This window comes from Sturnira hondurensis, unplaced genomic scaffold (genome assembly GCF_014824575.4).
Source record: "Sturnira hondurensis isolate 20B ecotype Veracruz unplaced genomic scaffold, ASM1482457v3 Scaffold0022201, whole genome shotgun sequence".
Classification (NCBI taxonomy): domain Eukaryota; kingdom Metazoa; phylum Chordata; class Mammalia; order Chiroptera; family Phyllostomidae; genus Sturnira; species Sturnira hondurensis.
Window position 1 is genome coordinate 620748 of NW_028094832.1, and position 16361 is coordinate 637108.

General features: G+C 43.5%; 1 long non-coding RNA gene across 1 annotated transcript; it reads left to right on the forward strand.

Annotated features, from left to right (window-relative positions):
• The first annotated feature begins 995 nt into the window (after nucleotides 1-995).
• LOC118978991 (uncharacterized) lies at nucleotides 996-9206 on the forward strand. Its single transcript, XR_005064823.1, has 3 exons — nucleotides 996-1169; nucleotides 7998-8129; nucleotides 9087-9206. It is a non-coding gene; the product is annotated as an uncharacterized LOC118978991 (long non-coding RNA).
• The last annotated feature ends 7155 nt before the right edge of the window (nucleotides 9207-16361 follow it).

The following is a 16361-nucleotide window of genomic DNA, read 5'->3' on the forward strand; positions in this document are numbered from 1 at the left end:
TGGAGGCCTAAGCAAAGGGCCTCCTCTGTAATGGCGACATTTGAAGTTTGGCTGCAAGCTCCTGAGATACACCAAGGCTTCTCAAAACACAGCAGGGAGGCTGCCCCTGGTTCTTCTGGGGTGAAGCCCCCACCCAGTTAGGAGCCTGGAGGAACTCAGAGGCATTCTCCACATTCCTACAGCAACTCTGGCCGTGTTAGATGGCATTCTGTGCCGTGCCCGGAGGGTCATGCCTCTGCCCTGCAAGGCGGCTGCCTCGGTGGTGGGAGCGTGCACTCACACACCCAGCACACTCAGGCCGGCTCTGCCTCTCCAACTGTGAAGGCCAGATCCACAGGTTTATGCTCGCTCGTTTTACTTTGTGTTTAAGCTGCTGAAGCACACACTCTGTTTCATGACGAGTTGAGGCAGCCGACATATGGCTCCTAGGCCTGCTTTGTTGAACCGATTCCAGCTCGAGATGTAAGAGGCCCTCCTCAAGTGTAAAGAAACCCCTTTGCTCATGTAACTGAAATTTTAAGTACCACTCAGGTCTGGTTTCAAGTTTGGCAATAAAACAAAAATTTTTCTCACAATTTCATAGATCGGGTCTCTCTGGTATATTTCAAGTAAGTGCAGTTAGCTGACCCCTCTAATATTTCTGCAGATGAAATGAATAGGAGTAATTCAGCCTCTCCAGCCCAATGGCGTCTTGCTGGCCTTCATGGAACCCCAGCTGTGGAAATGTTTTGGCTCATTTCTGCTGCCGAAGAAAGCTTGATTACGACAGGATACGGAAATATGAGTTAAACATATTTGAGAAGTAACACTGACCAAGCTATAACATACATAGGTCTATAAATCTTTAGGAGCCTTTGATGGGAATGAACTTGTTTACTCAGATCTTCTAATCTTCCCATTTTTAAAGAAAGTTCGTCACAGTACAGTTTACATGTGCTCCAGGTTCCAAAACAAACCGAGAGTTTCAGATTACCAGAAAGAAAGCATCTGGCACTCAATGAAAGTTGATATGGACTCACAGGAAACAGGCAGGGAAGGGCGAAATGGCCAAAACAAGGCACCACTGCAGTGAACGGACTTCCTAGGACCACTCTGCTGAGCCCTCTGAGAAATCCAAAACACGGAAGTCGTCCTGCTGGCCTCTAGGAACTTATAGTCCAGTTGGGGAGGTAAGCCGTAACTCAGGGAAACATGAAACAGCACGGGAGTGTTTCTGTGACATTGTAAAAGACAGCGATGGCAATCCTGGGCTACTGGCCAAAGCCATCCTATCAGCAGACAGTGTTCTGCATCGGAAGGAAGACCACGAGGGCAGACTGTGATGGCCAGAGAAGTGGAGCTCCACCACAGGGCGGGGGAAAGACGGGGCCGTTCAGGTGGGCAGAATAGGTGGGCAGAGGGCAAAGAGGGGGGGCTGAAAGGTGCGGTCAGGAGAAGTAGAAATTGTGTGGGGGTGTTGGGGAAAGCTCGGATATGTGGATTTCACATTTTATAAGCATTCTGAGTGAAATGGGAAGAAAAATCTATTCTACAAAGTCTGGGTTTTATAATAACTGCTGATAATCAGGGCTTACTCACTGCAGAGGTGTCTAAGTGCGTGTTTATTGTAAAACCTCAAATTCACATTGTACGCAGCAACCCTGGGATATGAACTATAAAAACCCAAACTTTAAAAGCCAATTCTTGTATAATTCTTGTATAATTCTTGTCCTAAGCCAGGACTTTTTGTGTTGGATCTTTTTATTTTATTATTTTCTTTTTCAAACATGGAAGGAGGTGTTGCTTTGTTCAAAGTAGTCTGAAATATCTCACAAGGGAAATATCTCACGTTTGTTTTCTCTATGAGAAAACAGTTATATAAGCATGCTTATGTTTGCCTTGCTGCTGTACGCCTGAATTTACTAGAAGTGAGGTGTCAAGCTGAGAAAACTTCCTGGAAATCTCTCCAATACCGAGACAACTTCAGAATGTTACTAAAAAGAGAGGAAACTGAAGGATTTAGATCTAGGGCTTCCTTTAGTTTTCGGAAATGTCAATGGGAGTGAGGCACAGCTCCATGTTAACTGGCTTCTAGCAAACAGACCTCATAAAGGCTCCAGAATCCATGGAAACTGCTTGCCATCCTGACCTTAAGGTATTGTCCTTCTCCAGTTAACTTTGCAGAAGATTCACACAGAGTGTCCCAACACCACAAAGTGAAGAATGCAAATGGCACCTCTGAGGTGTCGCCTGGGTGTCTCTTGGAGCTTCTGCCTTGGCTGCGACAGCACGGGGAAGACTCAGTGGGCTGCCACTGTCCCCAGGAGGCATTTAGCCTATTTGCCCCCAAATTGAGACTGGTCAGCTTCAGAGCTCTGTCCTGGTGCTGCCCTTTTAGGAAGGCAGAACAGATCACTGTTCGAACAGATCACTCTGTCGAACAGATCAATATTCGACAAAGCCCAACGAAACATAAGCCCACGCCCAGAAGTCTATGTTTCACTGACAAATACACCCGTTGTGAATTGGTGTGTGTCTTTGCTGCCTGTGGGTATTCTGTAAGAAGCCTGTTGGTATATACTAATTGAATGGATCTAAGTGTGACAGAGTTGCTGCATTCTGGAAAAGGAAGGATGAAGAAGCTAGGCTTTCTGGGGCCCACCCAGAGGAGACTGGAGCCTTGGTGACAGGGTGATTCTGGAGAAGAATGGTGCGAGGTGCACAGGAGTAGCAAGGTGCAGAGCATGGAGACAGAAAGGCGGTTGAGTATAAAGCACTAGTCCACAGGAGATGGGGTGATGGAGGAGGGAGAAAGACAAGAGTAGGACTGAGTGCACCTGCACAGGTGCTTCTATGGGGCTGGGCTCCTTTCCTTCCCTTTCTCATTTCTCCCCTTCTTCTACCACAGGGGTCTACTGCCCTGTGCTTCGCATGTTAACCATGTCTTTTATTTTCTGATGATTTGAATTGGGGAGCCTTGCTGACCTGGTAGCAATTGACTGTCCCAGGTTTGGTCAAGTCCTAGAAACGGTAAATGACTCATCCAGAAGTGTGCTTTTCAATACAAACCAACCGATCCAGAGCCCTTACCCAGCACCTCTCTAACTGGGCTCCCACACTGGGGTGCTGCCTGCCTCAATCACCCCCAGGCCTGGTACAAGAAAACTAGGGACAGACTTTAAGCCCCAGAGTCCCCAGAAATTTTTCAGACTAGCCAGTCCTAACTAGCTCACCCTGCCTTGCTTGGTCCTTCCTGCAAAAAACCACTATAACCTGAAGCTCGTCCCTCCTCCTGACCAACCCTGCTGCTTTCCCGTGTGGCCCCTCATGGCTGGCAAGACGTGCCTCCTCCTCTTGCAAACTGTTGACACACTATCTTATTAATGGTAATCATCTCTTAACTTGTCAGTGGCACCATACCCCAATAACAATAAAACCTATTGAAACATTCAGTTCCAAAAAAAATTTCTTAAGCCAGTGCCTTACCCAAGTCATCTGATACCCTAAGTCCCCATACTCCTAAATCACCTTTGTCTCTGGTTTCCTCCTTTCTCTCTCAGCAAGAGAGACTTCATTTAGTTGATAAGTAAGCCATTACGTGAAATTAAAGTGAAAATTAAAGTGTACCTGAGAGTTATCCAGTAGCAAAGTGCCTAATATTATCCCTGAAGTTATATATTTAAGGCTGACATTAGGTGTAAAGTATCTATTTTTTAGGTACACAATGTTTGATCTGAGAGGGTGATATGAAGTAGATTTTAGATCCACTGACCTAGAAAGATCCAGGCCATGAATGGGCGGGACATGGGTGGCAGCTTTGAGAGATACAAGGACAAGAAAAGTCAAACATTTATTGGGTGGTTTCTATGTGCCAGGACTATTCCAAAGACTTAACGACTCATTTACTACTCCAACACAACCCTGAGGCAAATGTTATTATTTCATTTTAAATATAAGAAGATGGAGGCACAGGGAGTTAAGTAACTTATAAGCCACACCGCTAGCTAAGTGACAGTGATGAGCTTCCAATCTAGACACCGAGATTCCAGAGGCTGTGGATTCAACCACTTTGCTGTCTTGTACAGTACAGGGAGCCCCCTTTGGGGAGCCAGACAGACCCATGTGTAAAGTTGACCCTACCCATTATTAGTTGTGCGACTTTGATAGTAACCTGAAGGTCTATATTATAAGGGTTCACCTATAACATAAGGGTGATGACAGTCCCTTTCCAATAGGGCTGTCCTTAGGATAGAATAAGATGAGAATCCTAAAAAGAAAGCACTGAACACTCAGGCATGTAAATAAACGGCAGATCCTACCAGTGTCCCTTTCATTCCTAAGCAAGACATAGCTGGTCATTGCATTATGACACGACACCAGTCATTCCATAGTAGCTCAGGCCTGATTCATTCTACATGGGAGAGAATCAGAAATCAGGAGACGTGTCATTAGCAAAGTCCTGTTTCTGAAGAGGGATATATAGACAAGCAGGGCTGACCCTTAGCCAGTATGTTCTGGTATGCTCATAGCTGTTGTTAAACCATAAAATATGGCCACTCGGGTTGAGAATTAACTCTTTCCCTGAGACTCACTCCCCACCATGGCCTCTGTCACTCGCAGCACCCATATTAGGCCTCTAGGATGCTCCTCACGGCCCTGGAGCTGGTGTGCATGTGTCAGTGCCCGTGCTGCTCCAGTTGTTCAACATCTGGAATGTCACTGCTGCGGGCAGAAGCAGCAGAAGGGCTGCCTGTGGCCCTTGGATGAAGACCCCAGATCCCTGGGCGGGGGCCAGCCAAAACAGGAAGCACGTGCTGGGCATTCTGCCATCCTTTTATGTGTTTTAGGGATCAAAGAGAGAAAGAGAGCGAGCTAGTCAGGGTTTCCTCTTTCCTCTCCTCTCCTCCCTCTCCTCATCCTCACCTTGGAAAGTGACCTCCTAAGAGGCAGGTTCACATTTTTAGACCTTTAGCAGAAACCTGAAAATGTCTATGTTTATGAAAATATTATTCCCAATCAGATTTGGGTCATACGAAGCTGATCTGAGAGATAAAAATCACCTTTCTCCAGGCAGCAGTCTGGTCACACGTGGCCTCTCTGAACTGTGACTGCTCCTAATGATAAGGGCCACTGCCTGGAAGCGCCGTGCCAGGAGCTCCGTCTGTACTGGGACCACCCAGCCGCACGCACATTTACTATCAGTCTGGATACAATTGGCTTCAATTAGATCTTTTGAAAACATAGCTGCAGTTTCCTGTGAGCTTGACTATGAAGCCAGGAGGCATCTTAACGATCACCTTTGAGCTGTCTTGGAGCATGGTTAGGTTACTTTGGAGTCTGAGCCAGGGTTTTACTCACTTTGTTATGGGAATTTGAGAGAAGACTTCTGAGATCTGGCAAACTCAGCTAAAGATAGTTTATAGACCATATTTATTGTACCACTTTCAGAAAGAAACACCCAAATTGCATTTTCTTTTATGTGTAATAACTGCATAGCTTTCCATGTAACTCTTCATAAATAATCTTGTCTGCTTTCTCAAAACTCCTGTGCAGTGCCCCATTTTACAGGTGAAGAAAATGAGATTTAGAGACCTTGAGTTCCTTGCTCACGAATGGGGCAAACACCACATCTTTCTATACGGTAGTCTACCCTTCACCAAATTGCTTTGAACTGAGGAATCATAAATAAATCAATGAGTATTTCCTAGGAAGTAGGAGTCCTTTTAAATAGTTTGGCTCTCTTTTTAAGGGTAGCACTGATTTAACCTCACCCGCATCCCAATGAATTGGAAAGCTCAGAAGTGAGCATGGTAAGTTTGCACGTGGAGGCTTGTGGGTTACCTAGGTCGTTAGGACTACAGAAGGCCTTTGAGATCATTTAGTCTAGTCATTCCCAAACTACGTGTCTCAGGACATTAATAAATACTATGTGTTAAAATAACTTCATGGTCAAAAGAAGTTCAGAGCAGTGATTTAGACAGTTAAATGGGTGTGTTTATTGTAGGGCTCTCACTGATATGTTTGGGACCAGGAGTGTGCTGCTAAATGTGTAACAATTCGTTCTCTGGAGAAAAACATGGCTTTGTAGCATGTGCTGATTTCTCAGGTTTAAAGATTCCCACTACAGTCCATTTCAAACCCTGTCCCTCCCACCCCCCCCCTCCCCGCCCCCGGCCCTGAGCAGTGACTGTGAGGTTGGGACGAGCCGGCCAGGTACTTCCACCATCCACCTGACAGATGCATATAACGTCAAGAGCATGCACAAGAGCATGCACAAGAGCAAAAGGTAGTAAAATAATTAGGAAGCATTGTTTTGAGCAATTATTATTTTTATTTTTTAAAAAATTTCTTTCATTGTAAGTTATACAGTTTAATATTTAGCAATGGTCTAACAATTGACTCACAAAATTCCTAACAACATAAGAACAGACTCTTGCAAGCCAGAATTAGTTGGCCCCAGCACAACTAATGATTCTCCCCTACTGGGGACCAGGCCTGCACCCCAGGCAATGGTGTGCAACCCAGCACACCATTGCTAATGATTCTCAATGGGGTCTGGTGTCTGGGGATACATCACGTGGTACTCTTCCAAATAGTTTGACCCAGGACCCTTTCTTTAGGTAGTGCTTTACAGGATTTGTGTTCTGTGGAACATACTTCAGAAACTGCTGAGCTAGTTCAACTGGGTCATTTTTTTTCCCTTCATTTTTCTTCATTTTCAAAGCCAGCATGGTTTCCTGACTATTAGCTGGGAGCTTAGCATCCCTCACTGCCACTTAATTCACTTCAATAAATATTTATTGGACTCCTGTTACATGCAAAATATGCTAGTACTGCCGATGATTCTAGATGACTAAGAGTTCCTGCTTTGGGAAGGTACGTTGGAGCACTATAGAAGAAGGCAACATATGGTTAGTGCCGTAGGGAAGATACAAGCAAATAACTTCAGGAGTTTCAAAGATAACAAAACCATATTCAATTGTAGATGTTACGGTGGGAGACGGTCAAGTCCAAAGTGCGGCCTGAGCCTCAGCAGTGCCTCCTGTCTGGGGCTGGATGAGGCACAGGCAAGGCAAAAAGCCAAGGCGTGCACTTCTTGTTAAAGTGCATCTATTTGCTCTTTTGTACATCTTCAGCGTCTGGGAGGTGCTGGCACAAGTCCAGTGAAGCCCACCTTCTCAAAAATTTGCATTTTTCAAAATTACTAACTAGTCTTAGTGTTTGTTCACATACTAGTTAGCTGTTTGGGTTTCCTGGGAATTGTCTGCTTGTATCTTTTGCCCACTTTTGTTCAGGTTTTCCTCTTTGCTCCCCTGCCAGTTGGCTGGGGTTTCTTATGTAGACCATCATGTAAGTTACAAGTGTTTACAGTATTTCCTCCCAGTTCATCACCTACCTGTTTCATTTGTCTATGTTGTCTTGCAGAGGTGATGTGGCATAGTGTATCATTTCTACCATTAGCATGTGTCATTTTACTTCCTCTCTCTCTCACAACAAACCCCCTCAAAAAGAGTTTCTAATTTCAGAAGTGGGAGAATCTCTCACCTAACGTATCCATTTGTTTGCTAAACACCACTTGTCTTGGTTCAGAGCACCCTAACAGATCTCTATGGACTGGTTGGCGTACACAACGAGTGCTTATTTCTCAGTGTTCCGGGGGTGGGGATATGGGGATACCAGGGTACCAGCAGCTCTGATGTCTGGTGAGGCCTCTTCCTGGTTTGCTGATGGTGTCTTCTGACTGATTCTCCCTAGAGAGGGGACCAGCTCTCTTCCTCTTCCTCTAAGTACCCTAATCACATCACAAAGGCCCCATCCCTGTGAACTAATTACCTTGCAAAGGCCCCACCTCCAAATGGCATGGCATGAGGCCTTCAACATGTCAGTTTTGAGGAGGACAGAAACATCCAGTCCATAGCAATATTATATTTCAATGAAATGTGAATGAGTTTTCTTTACTCGTATCCTCCTTTATAGGAGTGCTTAAAATTTAATATATTTTTATTCTCATTTTTTAGGAGGTTTATCTAGGCTAGGAAGAAGTTAAAGTAGCTCAGCCCAGGTCCCACCATGAGCGAAAGCAGCCTCCAGGCCTCACTGGCCACCGCCGCATCGGGGTGGTTTGTTCACCCGAGAGACACCACACGGAGGTAACAGTGCTTCTTATTCCTTAGTCACCCTTCAGTTCTTTGTGTACCATTCCCAAGAGGGATGACCCCACCCAAAGCCACAAAGGGACCTGTTAGTCCGAAATCATTCCATTTATCTTCCCTCTATGGCCCATTCAAATTGTAACCATCAGTCAGTTACTTACATGGCTTAGTAATGAATGAAATTTGATAATTTTAGTGGCCTTCCATTAGAAAGAGTTGCCTGCTATTCCATAAAATTATAGTGCCACATTGCATTCTAGGAACAGGCCTAGGAGCTGCAGAACAGAAGAAGCCAGAAGTGTGAGTTTGGAATAGGCAGGCCCGGGAAGCCATGTTCCCGAGTTCTGGAAGCAAGAGTTTGGCGCTGGGATGCACAGACTCCGAGGGTTTCGGCACAGGGCACCCAAACAGCCCCTATTTCCAACTTTGACTTGTTCTGTTCCAATGAAATACTTTGCTTTCTGAAGGCGATTTTGGCTTAATTTCAGCAGAGTAGCAACTCTTAATCCAAAACAATCAAGAAGAATTTGTTCACTGGTCAAACAGCATTTTTCTGAGCGCCCAGAAATCATGAAGGTTCATTGTTGTAAATATTCTCTTGCAAAAAGGGCAGAGAAAACAAATAAACAAGCCAGACTATGGGAGGGTCGGCCTCAGTGACCCTGAAACTGACCAAGACTGTCTTGATTTCCTCAGCTATGAAATAGGAATGTAATTCAACTTCATACAGAAGTTTGAAATTGTATGCTGATGGTGGTGTGTGTGGGTATACACAAACCCTCTGTTACAATTGCCATTCCAGTGTCCTCCAAAGGTAGTACTTTGGTTAATTCTCAATTTTTCAAGGCTACTATTCATACCTCCTCTGTGCTTCCAAAGCACTTTGCCCACATTTTCACCAATGTTTTCATCACATTCTGTCATAATTATTCACTTATCCCTCTCTCTTTCCAGATGGACTTTAAGTTCCATGAGCATGGAGAATGTCTTCATCTTTATGTTCCCAAATCCAAACGAAATGCCTGATATATAGTAGACACTAGATAATGTCTAAAGAATAAACGTCTAAACCAATGACTAAAGTCTACTTAATGCTGATCATGCAGCTACAAGATATTTTGAAAGAGAACGTACATCATTCACCACACACAGATTCAAAGCAGGTGCATTTTGTGATGGGATGTAAGATAAGAAGCAGGAGATTCTATCTGGATGGCAACGGAAGAAAAATAGACATCATCATCTTTAGAGTTGAACAATATTTAGGGCAATTTCTGTTCCAATCATTTATTTTCTAAATTCCTGACCCCTAAGTTCTCTGGAATGTCGAAAGCAATACATGTTTTCATGATTTAAAAATGTACCCCTAAAGCTCTTAGGGATATTAATAAGATCACAGAAAAAGCCAACAGTACAGATCAAGTTAGGTTTTCTCTTTTGGCGCACAACTCTTTCTTAAATGAGAAGACATCATGTTGAATTCTTACCTGACTTGAACTATGAAGCCCAGAAATTGAAGCTTACTTAATGTACATTTGTTATTTCAAATTAATTTAATGACCAAAACAGACAGTGCCAATATATCCCTAAATTTCAGTTGTACCTACTACTCACTTATGTGGTGGTAACTTTAAGGGGAATTTATGTAGTGATGGTGTACCCTACATGTTGAAAGGGACCAGAGGCAAAACATCTTCATGTTCCAAGTAGGGAGAGACTCATTTACATTGATGACATTTTAGGTGTGAATCTTCAGGCAATTGGGCATAATGGCCAATCTTTCTAGAGTTGGGAATAATTGGCTTATAGTTTCTACCAACAAGAGGGTCCTTGGGTTGGACGAGTAACTTTCTTTAGTCTGAGAGTCAGTACCAGCATTGTACTGCCTGCTCATCGAGGAGGGGTGTGTGTGTGTGGTGGGGGGCATTGCAGCAGGAGGGAGCCACCACATCATTGTCATGACGACATCGCTTATGAACAAAATTGTATAAATTTGTTCTCTGCTATGGACCAGTCCCTGAGTGCCTAAAGGAGAAAAGTGGGGCTTGGGAAATGGGGCAGAGAAAGGGGAAACACCAGTTTTACAGCACCTGCTGAATGTCCTTTACCCCTCAAATTTGGGAGTGGTTTGAAAAATTGGAAGAGGGTTCTGAGTGACAACCTTGAATTCCCACAAGGGACCAAGGGCTTCGCCCAACATGGGATGGCGCTCTGTGGCACAACAGGCCCTACTATGCTCACTGTGCAACGAAGTTCTCTTTTGCCAAGATTCTGGTCATTTTCTGATGGGAACACCAAACTGCCTGTCTCTCTAGATATTTCTGCCAAGCTACTGTCATCTCCTGGTCAAGATCATTTGCTCCACCTCAAGGCACCACTATGCTTAGGGCATCTCCAGGTATCCAGAGAGGCAGAAGTAGGGCAGTGAGCTTCCGGAGCTGGTCCTAGTGGGAGCTGGAAGACTGTGTGTCTCCGTTACATTCTTGGTGAGACCCCAAAGTTCAGGTAACTTGGATGAGTTTGTTGCCACTGCGGACATCTCCTCAAAACATTCATTTTTGTATCCTCATGTCTTGGCACCATTCCTAGTGTCTAAATTATATTTGTTGACTGAAATGGAATTAACTTTAACTGGCTTTCCTGAACTATTTTTGCCTTTTTTTTTGGTCAAAGGGGTAAAACCTGGGACACCCCTCAGCCAGAAGAAATGTTGCTCTTGCTACCGATGATGGCAAAAATACTTTAATTAAACAGCACAGTAAGGTTTTAGTCCTATATTTTGTAGCAACCACTGTGAGGTACGTAAGTAACTTCGGTCATGCATTCCAGCTGAGGGAGCCTCCCAAATTCTCAGGGGTTATGTCGGCACTTAAATTAAATTTAGCTGAATACAAATGTACTTCCCCACTTTGTTTCAAAGTCTTGCACACACACACACACACACACACACACACATACACAAACACACACAAGTACCTGTGAAAGCAATGTCAAAGGATCCCTCTTGCTTTCTAACTTTTTAAAAAATATTTTATTTATTTATCTTTAGAGGGGAAGGGAAGGAGAGAGGGAGAGAAATGTCAATGTATGGTTGCCTCTCGTGGGTCCCCTACTGGGAACTGGCCTGCAACCCAGGCATGTGCCCTGACTGGGAATTGAACCGCGATCCTTTGATTCACAGGCCTGCTCTTCGCTTTCCAACTTTTGATGCACCTTGTTCTACACGTATTCTTTTCTGACTGAGCTAGATCAAGTTAGCACAATTCTAAGACAGCATGTTGAGACCACTACAGTCCGTTCTGTGAAACGTGGTGTTACCATAGAGCTGACCCCACTGCGTATTTTCTGCTGCAATTCCTGGGACCAGGTCTGGCACTCACTCGCTATTAATTGAACGAAAGAGTGTTAAGATTTTTTAAAATTAAAGTGTGCCTGACCTTACAGATCCAAATGCCCAGTTCCAAATTATTAAGTAGGAAAGCTATACACTTATTCTAGTGATTTTACCATTATTCTAATCCCTTTTGGAATTCTCTTATTGGAATTCCTGTGTTAGCCCAAGGAATGTGGTTTTGAAGGATTTATTGGTGCTGAACTTTGGTTGTGTGAGAGCATCTGCTATTTAGAAAATACAAAAGGCATCTGGAGCCCAGTCTAGTAAATAAATTGAGCAATGTGACTTTTTAATCTCATTCATATGTGACTAGAAACTAGCAAGACTAATTTTCGGATGCATTTTGCAATTCCAAACCGGAATTCCTCAGATGCTTTGAAGAATGGTGGTACTGCTGGAAATGTATAATCTAGGTGGGCATCCGCCTTAACTGAAACTACGTTTCTTTGATACGTCTTAAAAATATGAATTTTTGCTACATTAGAAATACAAAATTCCATCTGGTCCTTATTTCATATCTGCAGACAGTGTCTGTAGATTATCTGGAATTGCGTCTGGCTGAGCCCATTCCTTTGGTGACCTGGACCAGGGGTCCCAATTGCCATGAGGAATTTGAGTTTGTGGCTGTCCCTGTGGGTCCTTCAGGGTACCAGAAGAGATGGCGTTAGTACCTTTGCCTCTTCAGCTAATTCTGTTTTTTTACTGGAATTAAAATAATGAGCTTCTGTGCTACCTATTAACTTCCTACATGCTGAGATGAGAATAGCTTGAAGCTGTGGAAAAATGCTGATATACTTAAAATAAAGAACCAACGTAGCCATATAAACAAACCTCAGGGAATTTTAACTGAGAAATTACTGCCAAATAAATCTTCGGCCAGTCTAAATGCTGAATAATTTATTTCAAAAAGGAACCACGCTTTTAATCTTTGCCATGCTTGTCAACACTCTACTGTAATAATACTCTTAACCATTTCTTAAAAAAAAAACAAACAGTGGGTGTGACCACATTCACAAACCTTATCAGCCTTACCACACATCAGCGGGAGCCTCGGTGCACCAATTACAGTTGGCTATTGCAAGCACGAGGCAGGGGCGCTTGCAGCTCATGGCGAGGGGTGAGGAAATGAACAGCTACAGTCAGATGTCTGTCCCACAGACACTTCTGGCTTCCACGGGGCCCTTCCCACAGGAGCACAAGACGAACTGAGAGCAGACTCTGGCCACGTTTCATGAGAGTTCACTTTTATCGCCTTCTCTCTCTTTTTCCTTTTACTGTTCATTTTATTGAAGGCCCTGCTGTGAGGTGGTAGGCTCAAGTACCTAATCAGAAAATTCAGGTAACAAGGCCAGTAGAATAGGGATTGTAAACATATTCCATCTTATAAACACAATATAATCCTCTTAGACAACTAGAAAATAAGTTAACAGTCAAGAAGAAATCTGAAATTACCCATGTTCCCACCATTCAGAAATAATCAGTTAACATTTTCATGTGTTTCCCTGCTCATCTTCTTTAAATTAATTATATGCAAATAATGTAAGATAAAATTAGAAAAAAATTAGGAGCAGACATATAATTTTATGTTTTGCTTTTTTCTGTAACAATATTATGAATATTTTCCTATGTTAGTAAATAGTCTTCAAAAAGATGATTTTTAAAGGTTGCGTGATAGCTGGCCCCAGGCATGGAACATACATTTGTAATTGAAATTCCTATTGGGAGATAGGCGCCTTGCTCCTCCAGTTATATGTGTCTAAAACTGAACACTTTCATCTATAACATTTTGTGTCCTGGTATGATTGTTTTCTTACCATACATTCTGAGAAGTGGTCAAAGGAGTTATTTGCATGCTTTTAATTCATATGTATTTGTTTAAAAATAAATGAGGCCTCTACTAACATATTGAGAAATACTATAATCCTTTCCCCTCACTTTTATTTCCAAGAATAAACATTTAACACTGGGGTTACCAATCCCACCTCTGCTGGACACCTCTGGGGAAACCAGACATGATCGTGACCAGTTGGTCACTCACTGTACTATCTGCCAAGGGGAGCAGGGTCGGATGTGCTAAGAGGTCCACATGTGAATGCAAGGAGCGTGGTGTACATGTTGGGGATGATTGCAAGCACTACCCCTCATTCTCATACAAGTACTTTCAAAGGGTGTGCTGGAGGGTGGGGCTGGGCAACCAGTTTTATTACAGCAGGTGATGGACTTCTGACTCTACCTGAAGAACTCACGGACATTCCTTTATCTCCCGGACTAGATTAGAGCAGCCAGCTGGGGCCGTGTGTACTGGTGAGTAAACGGAGAGAGCCAGCCTGCCAAGAGAAGCCAGAACATAGAGCAAAGGACAGAGGAAACTAGAGAAAACAGACCCTCCAGATGGGATTGGGAAAGATGAGAAAGAGACAGAGCAAGCAAACATCTAGTTACCAATAGATATGGGTTGCCTGGGCATGTACTTTCAAGCTTCATGAAACATTCCTCTCTTCTCATAATACACCCTTCACTCAAGCTGGCTGAAATGACTGAATTATCTTGATTTGAACAACGGGACTGATGTTGGCCAATCTTTCTACAGTGACAATCTCAGGTGTGTGCTCTTTGCTTCTATGATCAATAAATTTTAAAGAATGAGGAAAAATTAAACCAAGAATGTATAACTGCTGAATATACCTTAATTCGAAAATGTTATGTATTTTTTTTGTAATGGATAAGTCATATTGGTCAGACCACATGCTGGCATGTGAATTTATTTCCACCAAATGAATCAGTTGAGATTGAAAAAAACCAAAAAACCCCTGAAAAACCCAAACACCTCCAAATTGTTCTGAAGGATAAAAAAGAAATAAGTTGGTCTTCCTGGCTTGTACTAAAAAAAACCCTTAAAACCTGGCTTTAATATATTTAAAATAATATTGTTAGCTGCTTCTGCTACCCAGTGGGAACAGCGTTGTAATAAACTGCATACTCTCTAGTCTGGTGATTTTAACGCAGCAGGGGGCTCAAAAGTACTTGTTGCATAGTCCAAAGTTAGAATAGTAAGAGCAAGGCTCTCTTTATTTAAATTTTTTTTAATTTATGGATTTTAGACAGAGAGAGGGAGTTGCAGGGAGAGAGAGAGAGACCGATTTGTTGTTCTATATATTCATGCATTCATTGGTTGATTTTTGTACGTGCCCTAACCAGGGATCAAACCTGCAACCTAGGTGCATCAGGACAACTCTCTGGATGACTGAGCTACCCAGCCAGGGCAAGTGTCTCTCTCTTTTTTTTTTTAAGTATATTTTATTGATTATACCATTACAGTTGTTCTATTCCCTCCTTCAATCCCTTCCACCCACACCCTCCCTCCCCCGCCATTCTGCCCCCCTTAGTTTATAACCACGCGTCTTAAGTTCTTTAGATTCTATATTTCCTCACTATTCTTGCCCTCCCCCTATCTATTTTCTACCTACTGTCTATGCTGTTTTCTGTGTCTTCTCCCCACTTCTCCCGCTCCCACCCCCCTGTTTCTAACCCTCCATGTGTTCTTCATTTCTATGGTTCCACTCCTGATCTAGCTGTCCTCTTAGTTTGCTTTTGTTTTAGGTGTGGTTGTTAATAACTGTGTGTTTGCTGTCCTTTCACTGTTCATATTTTTCATCTTCTTTTTCTTATATAAGTCCCTTTAGCATTTCATATAATAAGGGCTTGGTGATGATGAACTCCTTGAACTTGACCTTATCTGAGAAGCACTTTATCTGTCCTTCCATTCTAAATGAAAGCTTTGCTGGATAAAGCAATCTTGGCTGTAGGTCTTTGGATTTCATGACTTGGAATACTTCTTTCCAGCCCCTTCTTGCCTGTAAGGTCTCTTTTGAGAAATCCGCTGACAGTCTGATGGGTACTCCTTTGTAGGTGACTGTCCCCTTATCCCTTGCTGCTTCTAGGATTCTCTCCTTCATTTTAGTCTTGGCTAATGTAATTATGATGTGCCTTGGTGTGTTCCTTCTTGGGTCCAACTTCTTTGGGACTCTCTGAGCTTCCTGGATTTCCTGGAAGTCTATTTCCTTTGCCAGACTGGGGAAGTTCTCCTTTATTATTTGTTCAAATACGTTTTCCACTCGTGGCTGTTTCTTTCCCCCTTCTGGTACCCCTATAATCCGGATGTTGGAACGTTTAAAGATGTCCTGGAGGTTCCTAAGCCTCTCCTCATTTTTTTGAATTCTCATTTCTTCATTCCTTTCTGGTGGGATGTTTTGTTCTTCCTTCTGGTCCATTCCATTGATTTGAGTCCCCGTTTCCTTTCCATCACTATTGGTTTCCTGTGCATCTCCCTTCATTTCAATTAGTTTAGCCTTCATATGTTCCTCTAATTTGTGACTTTGTTCCTCTAATTTGTGACTATAATCTACCAGTTCTGTGAGCATCCTGATAAATAGTGTCCTGAATTGTGCTTCTGAGAGGCTGGCAATTTCTCGGTCGCTTAGAGTTATTGGCTCTGGGACTTTGAGTTCTTCTTGTGCCATCTTTCGGGTTGTTTGTGCCTGTTCCATGGCAGGATCAGAGCCCTAAAATGTTCACTAGAACAGGGCAACTAAGTCGCTGGGTTGTGACGCTGTATGTGGGGGCGGGGTCAAAGAGGGACTATGGCGTCCTGTTCCCCACCTGCCGCCATGGCCCTCACCGGTGCCGCAGTTGCTGCCGTCACCTGGCCCACGCGTTTCGTCCCACTGCTCGCGAGTGTGCCACCGCTGTCAGCCCTCGCCCCCTGGGGCCTGCGTGGTCTGTCTCACTGTGCGCGAATATGCGCCCGCGGTCTGCCCCGCACCCCAACTGGTTCT